The sequence below is a fragment of the Solenopsis invicta genome, chromosome 9, assembly GCF_016802725.1.
Source record: "Solenopsis invicta isolate M01_SB chromosome 9, UNIL_Sinv_3.0, whole genome shotgun sequence".
Lineage (NCBI taxonomy): Eukaryota > Metazoa > Arthropoda > Insecta > Hymenoptera > Formicidae > Solenopsis > Solenopsis invicta.
In genome coordinates, this window is record NC_052672.1 from 4,814,283 (window position 1) to 4,827,106 (window position 12,824).

General features: G+C 34.5%; 1 protein-coding gene across 2 annotated transcripts in view; it reads left to right on the forward strand.

Annotated features, from left to right (window-relative positions):
- Positions 1–12,824, forward strand: part of LOC105196179 (LHFPL tetraspan subfamily member 2a protein) — a 110,315-nt gene that overhangs the window by 91,725 nt on the left and 5,766 nt on the right. The gene's annotated exons all lie outside the window — the stretch shown is intronic.

Below are 12,824 nucleotides of genomic sequence, written 5' to 3' on the forward strand. Positions count from 1 at the left end.
CCACCAAACACAACATTACATATAACGTAAATGTTAGTTGTAATTTCCCACTCAACAATGTAATTGTTATATAACGAGTGTTATATAACAGTTACATTGTTGAGTGGGAAATTACAACTGTTACAGACGAGTACATTATGTTATATTTATATTGTTAAATATGAAATTGTAACATTGCCGTTATATTAGTATTTAGTTGATATTTTGTTTTATTGTCCATACAGAACATTTCAGCAATATTGCAAAAATGTTGAAAATATTGCTGCAACATTGCTGAAATGTTTTATGCTGTATGGGTTGGTAGGGGAGTATTACAATGTAATATAATTTCTAATTTTCAAGCAACGTTCCCCACGAAATTCCCAGCAAGGGAACTTCGTTAAGAAATAATGATTGTTTTGTATGAGATCCTCAAGTTGCTCGTTGAGATCGGAATGAAACAAAAATTTACGGCCGCGCCAATCTGTTGCGGAAGGGATTAAGGGATTACCATTACGAGAAGTAAAGATTCTCATCGTGCAGAATCGTCGCTCGCTCACGCTCGCATTCCACGAGTCTCTCGCCGATTGCATCAATTTACGACTGTTTACATCACGATGTCAGTGCATGCTGTAATCACCCGGTATTATGATTTATGTGCACCCCGGGGTGGTTTCGAATTTCTACTCAGTCCTCTGCAGATAGAGGTACGACTTGCTGCTCATGCGCCATCGTTAATTAATGTTAATTTCAGTCAGCATTAAATTGATGCAATTGCGAGCGACTCATCAATTAATCCGCCTTGTCGTTGAAAGTTAACTGTGGAAAGCTAACCGGCAAGTTTCCATTATATTCTCCAAAACGCGCATGTCGAGCCACGTCTGCGCTTGTTTTCGAGGAATATTTTACGAACGATGAAAAAAAAATGAAATTTATTGGTGAAATTTAATTGGTGGTTTGGATTACGATTGAATTCAATTCTCTTTGTTGCTGAGTGAAATAAAATAGCCTGTGAGTAAAGATGTCGCACTCGATTTACATAGAATCTCTCACGTTGATTTTGTATAATTAATAAAAAAACATGCACAATCATTCGAGGTAATCGTTACTTTAAAATTATTATCATGATATAATTGTAATGAAATTACAATTTTCAAAAAAAATTGATATTTTGAAAAACGGGTATAAGGCCTCAATTATTCATTTATAATTGGTAAACAAAAGATGGCCAAACGCTGAAACTTTTTTTACACCTTGCCTAGATATGTTCCTAATAAATTAATAATAAATCTGGGTTCCAACGTTCGGCTGCCAAGGCTGACTGCTGACTTCAATCTTGTACACATGTACACTGATTGTGAGAGACAAGCGTTTAATATTTGTAATTATAATAGCATGGTATAATTAGGAATTTTATTTTTATAGTTATTATTGCTATAATATTAGTAGTAATAACTTTATATGTGTAAACTTTGACTTTTAAAATTAAATTACGATAATTTTAAATATTAATATAGTAAAATATCAAGATACAGATGATAAATAAAATAAACATTTTTATGTAATATGTGTAACTATAATGTGTAACTATAGTGAATATAACCATTTTCTTAACATTTACGTACTGTTTACGTGGTAATAACCAAAAAATAACAAGGAAAAGTAATGAAATAATTATTTTCAAGTAGTACATACTATAACTATACATTTGTAATTTTGCTGTACGTATTAAAATAGCAAAGAAACTAATTGCAAAAGTAATCATTTGCTCAAGATACATATAATCATAGCAGTAGTATTTTTTGTGACATTCATAAATAACAATTTATCATACTTTCCCGAAAAAAATAGAATTGAAGATATTATATTAAAACTAATTATATTAAATTCTACAAGATCATAATGAAGGTAAACTTTATTGTATATTAAATTACTAGTTTTGTTGCTTTTGCGGCATTGTTATTTTCTGTCTATAAGACATTTACAAATGAATCGAACAGCGTCGATATTATTTTATAAATAATTTTGAATCGTTTATGATTAATTATAATTTTTTTATAAATATTTTATAAAAAGCAGAAGTTACATTTATGTTCGCATTTATAAACTGTTTATTTCTTTTTTACCAAAAAAGGTGTTCACCAAACACCAGCATTAAATCAGATTTGTGAAATAATTGTCGCTAATTGTAATTTTCTAAATATAACAAATTTAAATATTATTTCTGAAGTATCTTAAATCTATTAAGAAGTTAAAATATTTCATAAATGATATTGAAATCTATTATATTCAGACAGTCAGTGACATTTCAAAGTCACGTTTTAATCATTTCAATAATATTTCAAAAAGAATGTAGATTTTTTCAGTAGTACTCATTTTTCAATAGTACTTTTACAAGGTTTATAGATATAAGAATCGCGGATATTTTTATTTCAGAGCTGTCTCAAAAATATTGCAGATATGTTTATGAAATGGTTCACTTTTAAAACATTTCTAAGATACTTCTGAAAAATTTTTATATGGATAATTATAAATTTGTAATTAACCAAAAGGATTACTTATAGTTTAATTATATTTATAGTTACGCTTATTATTATATTAATTATAGTTAGGTAATAATTATTTTTTTTTAGTAAAAATTTACAGCGTAAAATACTATATTAGAAAACTAAACACTAAAGAGAAAAAAATAAAAAAATCATTTATAAAAAAAGATAATAAAAATAAAAATTAAAAAAATTACAAATAATAAAATATATAAGCTTTATGCATAAAATAGAGGGAGAAAGACAGAAAACTCAATATATCCTTAGTTTTTTGTCTAAAAATTTTTGCGGTTTAAGCCAGCAAGTAGTTTTTGCATCAGATGCGGTAAAGTGCAAAAACACAAGAGATCTTTTGAGATCAAATCGTATTTCCAGATGTTGCCGATGCAGCCGGTCGATCGCTTGTTACCAGCCGCTTGTAAATTCACCTTATTTCTTTTTTTTTTCAATGCGGAAGGGGGCTGCTTGCTCTTCTTTTTCTTCACGAAAGGAATGCGAGCGACTCACGTCTGGAGAGCGACTCGTTGAACAAAAGGGTGTTCCCCGATTACTATATGGGGAACCCAAGTCTTTTTTTTCGACTCTCAAATATGTCAGAGTACTGACTGGTATGAGATACAGAAAGGCGAGCCATACGAGCCATTTGATGAAGTTAATCTGAAAGATATGGTGGACTACTTGTTAGAAAAGTAGGAAGAAGAATTCCAAAAAAATCCCACTTTACACGAAAAGAGAAAACAGCAATAGCTTGCTATGCGAGTTTAACATTTACAACTAAACTAGATTTGATAGTACAGCAAATAAGGAATTACGTTTGAAAGCAGTTATAATTTCTTATGGATAGGTGCGGTTTTTCATTATCTGGTGAACTTGTGGTTAGATGTAACCTGATGTTTTCACCAATGAGCTTTATCTATGGCATCATCATGGGGGATCAGGTTAAGTTTAACCGTAGGTTAAGCGAATAATGATAAACCGGGCCATAACGTCTTTGCTACCCCATCAAATTTGCTCAGTTATAAATATTAAATTTCCGTAACAAAATTACAGCTTTTTGCTGTTCTTTGCATTCTGTTCGGTCTGTTGTCAAAAGATACGACGAACGACTATTGAGAGCATCGACTGATTCAGATTCCATAATGTACATAATTGTTTGCACGACGCGTGAAATTCCGCGAATAATGGGAAACATATTTTCATGTTCTCCACATTACGAATCAAAATCACAAAGTGGATTCTCACGGATGTCACACCCGCTTTATCGGGAAATCCGCTCTCCTCCCTTTCGAGAACCCTTCCTCAAGGAGTAGCGTCACGCATGGGCGTGCATTATTTAAGTCGACGTCCGCGACCGGTAATTAAAGTGCGCCGCGTGTTTCGTTTCACGCAAATGCGCGAGTTGGTCGAACACGTGGCAGCCTGCGAGCGGACAGAAGAATGAGCTGTAGGGAAGAGTAATGACCGCCAATCAAATCGGCCACTTTTACGAGCGTGGACAAGTTAATACGTTTCCGATAGGAAGAAAGAGAAGAAAAAGAGAGAGAGAGAGAAAGTTTCAAGAATGTCTCATCCGAACAGATGATGGAGGAAGATGGGGAAACTGAGTAAAAGTACGTGGATCAACCTCGAGATAACGATTTTACGATTGGCACTTTTTATTTTCCGCTGGAGTTTCTCATGTCTGAATTTCTGAGAAATCTAATTTATATCACCAGAGTTTTAATTTCTGGAGGGCACAGTTTCATGCGATTGTGCTCTTTCACCATATCGAGCGAGCGTCCGTTGTGAACCTTTTGCTCTTTCGCAATCAAGTTGAACGGAAGTGGTTATAATCCACAGTGGGACAAGCAGTCGGAACGTTTTACATTCCGTGGGTGTTTTTCCTCTTCTCTCTCGCAGCGTCATCCCCCCTTTCTCTCTTTCTCACTGTTTCCTTCTCCTACTCTCGTCGGTCGTTCTTCTGTCTATTGCTCCTATTTTGTCCTTTCTTCCTAGCCTTCTCTCACGGGCTGGTTCGAGAACAGCATAGCCAGTCGCTGTGTCATCGAGGTCCGATACATCATAAATATAAATTGGTTGGGCGTCCGTGCGTGTGTACGCATAAATGAAGTTGAGGCCTGTGTGCGTACGTGCGTGCATGCGTGCTCCCGGCAAACATTGTCAGTGGAGAATATTAATGCTAACCGGCAGCGATGCTCGCCAAAAATAATAAACAAATTCATCTTACAATTAGAATCGAGCAGTCGATTCGTATTAACACCTTCCGTAAATATGAGAATTGAACAGGAGAGGCAGCCAACGAGTAATTTCGCGAGAAATCAGTCTTCTCTCTTTCCATAATTTATAGGATGAATCTATAATAATCTTTCGACCCTTGTAGAAAAATATTACTGAGCACTGTTGGTGCGCAATAGTATTTTGAGGCACTACTGCACTACGACACTACAACACTATTGTAGTGCGGTAGCGTTCAGTAGTGCTAGTAGTGCTCAGCAGTATTTTTCTACAAGGGAATAAAATAAATTAAAAAAAATTCGTTATCTTTTTATGCGAAATCAAATATATTTTATATTATTTTCTAAAATCAATTATAAATTAGAATCAATTTGTTCTCCAGTTTGAACGGTCATCGTGAAACTGGTATCTAGTAAATAACATAATCTATTTGTCGCTCTCTTGCTGGATCCTTCATATCTTGCTTATAGAATTGGCAGCGATCGTGATTCCAAGTGCGTCGTGAAACAACGAGATTGCGTGAGTCTCGCAAGAGCGAGGAAATTATTTCGATTTCGAATAACCGCGGTAATTAAGGTGATGCTAAAGTTGTCCTTTTTTACCGACCGAACGTTAATTTTCGGGCACGCCGTTCTTCTAATTGCATTTACAGATTTAAAAATCCTTTTCCACAATTAAAGTATAGACAGTAATGTATAACGGACGCTATAAAAGGATAATGAAAATGAAAAAAATTGGAAAATTATTTTCAATAGGATAATGAAAATGAAAAAAATTGGAAAATTATTTTCAATTTTTTTTATTTTTCTTATCTTTATATAGCGTCCGTTATACATTACTGTCTATACTTTAATTGTGGAAAAGGATTTTTAAATCTGTAAATGCAATTAGAAGAACGGCGTGCCCGAAAATTAACGTTTGGTCGGTAAAAAAGGACGACTTTAGCATCCCCTTAACGGCGTTCGTGGAATCGCCCGTGGGCCGTCTCTGTTTCAGCCGCAATGCGCTCCCTGCGCTCGATTCCTCATCTCTTTCTTTTTCTCCCTTTCTCTCCGTCTGTTTTACCAGAGAAGCTCGAACCCTAAACCCGTCTCATCTATTTCGCTTTAAGCGCGATGAGCACGGAGGAAACCGCGGCTAAAACGGGCAGACCTAATCATACTGGCCTTGTGATCGCCTTCGGCGATTAACGCCGCGCGCGCAGAAAGATGCACGCAGACGCGAGTGGCAAGTGTGCAACTTCCTGAAGCACGAGATAAGCTCATTAACGACGTTTGTATGCATACCCAAGAGCGTGGCAAATGCCGTCGATGCTTGACGGACTGTTTTCAGTATGTGTCCAATCTAAACGCGATCTACAGCCATTGACAAAATTATTAGGCACCCTATTTATTTTACAATTTTTTTCAAATAAAGGAAATAAAAAAACATTGTTTTTATAAATGTTATCAAAAAGTGAGAGTGCCTAATAATTTTGTCAATGGCTGTACTTACACGACTGTGAATTTGTGCAACGTAACGTGCACAAAGATCTCGGGCCTATTGAAAAATGTATTTTCTATTTGATACCTTGGAGGCGCTATAAATTTATCATAGTGCTTATTCTAAAGTAATAATAGAAAAGAAAGTAATGTTATAGTCACCTTATATTTATTGTAATCAATATTTTAAATTGAAAACTGAACGATTATATTCATGAATCTGTTCTTTAATAGATTCTAGAGTCTCCTCTACGTTCTAACTTCTTCAAAGTTGTGACGTATTTATTATAATGAATATGATTTATAAAAATGTAGCGACACTGCGTAATGGATTGAACAGAAATAGGGGTGGTAATATAGCCCAAAAATGTATGAAATCTTTTGATTGCGCCAATTTGAAAGGAAATATATATTTTGTCGAAATATAAATATTGTAAAACAATTTTAAAAAGTAGAATCTTTGTTCTCTGATTTAAGAATCTTCCTATTTCAATCCAATAGGTATATATTAATTTTAGAAGAATAAAACCTAAATAGTACGTATAATATTTAAAAAAATCAACCTGATGTAATGAAAAACTTGATGGTTCATATTTAAATTACTCTAATTAATTAAAGGCTGAATAAATATCAATTCATTTTTATCACAATATGTGTTTCTTGTGTTGTTCTATATATTACAATACAAATATTCAAAATTTATCAAAATCGGAGTGTAATATTTGGGTAGATTTACTTGTGAGTGTTTTCCAATTTACAACAGTATGTGACAGATTTTAAAAACATTTCTGTTGCAATACTGCATATTTGATATTTAATCGGTTTTTGGACAGTTTTTAGGATCTTTTGAGAATTATTGCACATAAAATGTGAACGGTCGAAACCTTCCTGAAAACTTTCCGAAAACAATCAATGCTGTGTGGGTTCCGCCTTAAGTGTCTAGCAATAATCAACTAGCATGTTTGAGTTCCACTTGTCTTGGTTACTCATGTCGAATGACTCACAGCGCAATCAAAAGTCTAATTACATCTTACATAGATTTCCCTGATGGAAGGAGATCGGTCGCACGCTCGGCACGGGTCGACCTAAGTCCCGGTCGATCGTTTAGAAAACGATCGCTCTTGGAATCGTGCTGAATCACTACGTGTAAAGTCGATAGTAAGCGAGACGTTTGCGTGGTAAAGCTACGGAGAAAAGAGAAGAAGGTGAATTTCTCTCTTTTTCTTTCTCTCTCTCTCTTTCTTTGTTTCTCTTTCCTCACAGACTGGATCTGAAGGGCGAAGGAGGAGGACGAAGGCAAGAGATGCGAGATGCAAGAAAGCACCTGTCCAACAGCTGCCTCGTATATGACGCACTTGCGAGATTATGTAAGGAGAGTAGCCTTGTTTTCAGACGCCATGGGCAGAGGCCCTTTCCAAACAATTTAAGATAACTCGCGTCGCATTAATCCTAATTATATCGACAGGTCTTTTACGATATCGACCTTTCTCTGAACAAACGACTCCTACTCTAGAGAATTTATCGGGATACTGTCTTGTTTTTAATTTCTTAAATATTTCTATACAATCCCCAGCGATAAATTACAACTCTCTTTTGGATCCTTTTACGTCTTGTTTTGCAAAGAATTATACAATATGTTTCAAATCCTATTATAGAACTGTCTGTGGGTGGCATTTGAATCTCTCATTCGGCTCACGCGTTTTCGCGGAATGCAATATACTCTCTACTCTTTTTCAGCCGTTGCACAGACGCTCCGACCATTAGTCATCCGCCAATGGGTCCTCTGTCCAGTAACTCACGGCCGAAAAGCCGTAAGTCAACGAGAATGCTAATAATCTGCTTGCGAGTTCAGATCTTCGGTCTTGTCTGCGCAATCGATCTCGTTGTGATAATTGACCTGTTCTTTTTTCGCGAAAACGAAATTCGCAAGTCACGCGGATTGTTTTGCATTCGCACAGTAACTGCTCAAACTGCAAATTGAACAAAAATTCTCGTATGGCTAAAAACGATGCTGATTAAAGTGACATCGAGCTGGAAAAAGATCTGCGCGAATTCGGCATCGCAGACATTGAGATCTCCGTACGAGTTTTTTGAGGATTAATTCACGACTCGATGGCTACTTAGTAGTCCCGGCGAAAGAGGCCCGCACGAAACCCTTATCACATTACGAGAAGGCATGGCAACGCTTACAATAAAGCCGCTATAATTAAAAAAGAAAGGAAAAACGCGCAGCTGTCTAGGGTAGACTCGCGCAGACATCAGCCGACACGTCCGACACCGCTTGTCTCTCCTCATCCGTTCCGAATCCCGTAAGTCGCATAGTTTGTCAATTAAAGCGTTACTTATTTATTCTCAATCACGTATGCGAAGACGGACCACCGTAGGATGCTAAAACAGCGATGGAAATTAAATGCGATGGAAAATAGTTAAATGGAAGAGATAATCCGATCAGCAATGACAGCTGATCAATTATTGCTGTAATTGATGAATAATATTGGGAAAACAAGAGGGGGGAAATTTAAATTTGAGGTTTTCATGGTTGTCAAGATGCAAACGAGATTGATTAATCTGGTTTAAAGGGAAAAAGAGCCAAAGAGAGAGAGAGATTCTATTATGTTCTGGGGTTCGGGGTTCGAGACAACGCAAATATAAATAACGATTAGGGGATGATCCTAAGTAAACACACTTCGTGAAGTAGTTGCCAGACGCAGGCAAAAAGTGACAAAAGTAAAAGCGACAACAGAGTGCTGAGTGTCGACGAATTATTCGGTTCATCTTCTACAATGATACTTTGTGTTTTTTTTTTTGTAACTTATTTGCATAAATTTGAAAAGCGGACTTTAATATGCAGCTATCAAAGATGAATTTAAGCTCGCGAATCTGTAAGATTGCACCAAAAATTCCAATTTCAAAGATGTATATTTTTTTCGTATTTGACCTACAGATCGCGTTTTACCTTCTTAACTTGTTGCTGGTGGACCAAAGTGGCTTTTTCGATTAACGGTGAGAAGGCCAGGGCGATTAAAGTTTGCGGGTTTGAAGAACACAAGGGAATCTGAAGAGGCGAGAGAGTGGTTTCGAGCAAGACGTGTGACGTAAAAGGCAAAAAGAAGCCGCTCACGAACAACGGGAAGAGAAATCAGGGCTATTTCGATTTCGCCTGAGGACTATGATAAACGATAATTACTTTAAATTAACCCTTTCCGTAAATCATTTTTTACAAAAAAAAAAAAAATCATCATAATGCGTGCGTGTAAATAAATCAAAAACTCTTAACACTCTTAATAATTACAATAAAATTATTCAGGAATTTTTCTCATTCCCTGTAAATCAACACTCACAAGTTGAACAACAATCACAAGTTGAAAAATTTATCAGGTCATGCTCGAAGTTTAAGGGCAAAAACAAGGCTATTTTTAAAGAAACTACGAGACTTTCTTAAGATAACGAGAATTTCTTTTAAACTTCGAGGCGAATTGATTTTAAATTTTATACAGTGTGTTTCATAAATGGATGTACTAAATGTGCTAAAAAAATATATTTAAGAAAATCAATTAATGCAATTTTTGAGATAATGTAATAAATAAATTTATTTCCAATAAAGAGATAACACAGACATACAAACTTGCCCATTTTCCAAAGAAACATTTCAAAAGTGTCTACAAATATGTATGTATATCCTACAGATATTTATCTTGTATGCATTTAAATATGAAAAGAACATTCTTATACCGTCGTAATAATAAACGCGTTCAAATAAGCAAAACAGCTAGATTGCTTGGCGAGTTATTGCACATGATTAGTTCTTGCCTATAGAGCCAACCAATAATGTCCAATCGCTTGCTGAGTAGCCTAGCCACTTTGCTAACTTGAACGCATCCAATTACTCATGGCGATGTAGCAGAAGTTGTGAGTTTGTTCTCCGTGCTAAAGATCCAAAGGTTCAAATCAACCCAGAACAGTATGGCCGGTATTCATAGTCGATTCTTATATTTAAGATCGTCTTAAGTATCATCTTAAGATGCCATCAACCAATCAGAGATCCGTATTAGCATCTTAAGACGTTGCTTAAGACAATCTTGAAATAAGACTCGACTATGAATACCGGCCTATAACTCTAAATCGGTTTTCAATCGATTTTAGAAGCGATCGCCACCTTTCTGAAAGCAAAGACAAACCACCGAAAGTAACTCTACCCACGCGAAAATCTCTCCTTTAATAGGCGGTTCGGAATCAACATTAAAACTGTAGGTTTCGAGTAAAAAATTTTTTATATATAATTATGTAGATATAGTTATATATAAGTATATATCAAATATGTCCATATATATTAAAATATATATAATAATATATAATTATACTTTAGAAATATGTTGCAAAATGCCACAATAAGATTATCTGTAAAATCAAATCTTATTCGTATTTATTTACATATACACGAAACTATACAGTTATTTTTCTGCTTACATTAAATAAATGTTCATAATTAAATCGTGCGGAGATATTACTGTAAAATCTATTGGAAAACATTAAAGGTACAGTGTAACACAGTGAATCACCCATAGACAAACACACAGATTTTATACTTGCTGTCTGTTAATATTAAATAAAGATAAAATTACTCACTGTGTTGCATTGTGCTTCTGTTAAAAAGTGCCTTTGATGTGTAAGATAAGTACTGTGAAGAGTACAGGTCGTTAAGTGTTGATAAGCAAATGGAAATATTGGGCAAAACAGTGAAACATTTGGAGTAGCAGTGAGAGTGCTAGTTGTTGCAGGAACGAAGAATCCTAAGTTCAAGGGATCGATTGCGTATTATACAACTTGGTGAAAATTACAAAAGTGAGTTTTATTAGAATATTTGTAATTTTGTTGGTCAAATTCTAATATTAATAATAAATTCTCACATTTGTAGTGTAGTTTTCATTCAACTTATGTGATACACATTCGACCCCCAAACCCCGAGTGGCTACTTTAATTTTTCCGTACCTTACAGAGTATTTTACAACTTACATATAAACGTCGTTTACCTTCAAATCATCGGACACAGGAAAATCTTAGTGCATCTAAAAACGATAGCGCAATGTAGAGCAATAAAAAGAAGAAGTAATATAAATGACGAAATGAGAATTCTTTTCATATTTAAATGCGAGGTCCTCTTTGGCGTTAGTCTCTCTATTTCGTTTTGATCTTCTTCAATCTATTTCAATTGTTATTTATATTATATATTGGACTGTTAAGTCTCAAAAACACGTTATTCTGAAAGGTATCAGGTGCCAAGCTGATATCAGAAATATGCCTGATGTTGATCCGTTATTAGTGAACATTGATGAAGAAGAATGACACAATATTGACAATTTTGTTATTCAAATACCAATCACATATCGTTTAGCAATACTATTTTACAGTACATGTTCAACGTGCACTGCCCATGTCGACAGTATTTGAATAGTTAATTAATTAATGATTGTAGTCTACTAATTATTATAACATTAACTATTATAACATATTGATATTTATTACTATTCTTTACGTAAACGGATTATACAACTGACATCTTCCTCCGATTTACCTTATATATATGTTTACACTATTTACAGTATAGATTTTATGCAGGAAAAATTGTTTTAATTCAGATCTTTTTTATCATTTCTTACAAGGGGTGATGACTAGAAGTGGAAACACCCTTTGTGATTTGTTGCAAAAGCTAGTCCTTCATACTTAAAATCTTAGCTTCAAACATTTTTTAGTTTTCTCCAAAACACGATAATATCTGAGTATTAAAATTTTGAAGTCATCTGATCTACTTGGTACTTAATCCAAATTGTTTTTATATAAATAAATAATAAAAAGTCAATTGTTTCTAAAATGTTTTCTTATACTCACTTTTTCCCTCTATTTCCTAAAATGTCTCATCCTATCAGTTTAGTTTCCACTTCTGATTCTCCCTTTGTTAAAACAATATGGCGTACACTATCGAATCAAGTTATGACAATATTTGCCTAATATAAAAGCTCTGCAGCCTGAACTTACGAAATTGGAGTTTCCAAACATGTGTAATTTACACGAAGAGACAATGTCAATTTTTTGAAATTAAACTTATTCACTTAGTTTAGACACTTAGTTTGATATGAAAAGTTTATATAAAAATTTATCCATGTATGTGCGCGCGACATTGATGTAGTAATACTAATATGTAATGCGTACGACTTACACGAATGTAATATGTATGACGTGTAATGTGTATTGAGGTTTCGTAAATCGTACCTATGTATTGTAATGTTGTTTCGATAAACTGATTACTGATCAGTAACTGATTATGTTTCGTCAGTTAACTGATAAAATATCATCAGTTACTGATCAGTAATCAGTTTATTGAAACAAGTTTATCAACTCTTTTTTCAAGGGTGTGTAAGCTACTGATCACTCTGTAAAATTTATGACTTTAGCATTTGATAAACAGCAATGATTCCAAGAACATTGCAAGCGCATCCCTTAAGTGTTAAATAAATTTTAATCTATATTATACTAATCGACAAGAAATTAAATTACCGATGATACTTTTGAGAGACTGCTATTTTTG